The sequence below is a fragment of the Penaeus monodon genome, chromosome 27 (genome assembly GCF_015228065.2).
Source record: "Penaeus monodon isolate SGIC_2016 chromosome 27, NSTDA_Pmon_1, whole genome shotgun sequence".
Lineage (NCBI taxonomy): Eukaryota > Metazoa > Arthropoda > Malacostraca > Decapoda > Penaeidae > Penaeus > Penaeus monodon.
The window spans coordinates 20,386,953-20,387,167 of record NC_051412.1 but is presented as its reverse complement, the minus strand read 5'-3'; the positions used below and the strand labels follow the sequence as shown (position 1 = coordinate 20,387,167).

The 215-nt window shown below is 55.3% G+C and overlaps 1 protein-coding gene across 1 annotated transcript in view; it reads right to left on the bottom strand.

Moving 5' to 3' along the window:
• LOC119590668 (clavesin-2-like) overlaps positions 1-215 on the bottom strand; it is a gene marked incomplete in the record, with an annotated part of 51,482 nt that overhangs the window by 15,614 nt on the left and 35,653 nt on the right.

The following is a 215-nucleotide window of genomic DNA, read 5'->3' as shown; positions in this document are numbered from 1 at the left end:
GACTCACATTCAATCATATTCACTGAACACTAAAAGCCTACGCCTCTATGTACGTGCAAGTACAAGACAAGCGCATAGGTGCTTGCAATATGAATCAGTCCTTATCGCAAGCATCTCCCCCCCCCCCTCTACAGACACTCGCGTTCGATAGGCGTCCTCGTGGGCGGCGCCGCTAATTGCTCGCAGGCCGCGCGAGGAAGGGCGGCCAAGTGGAC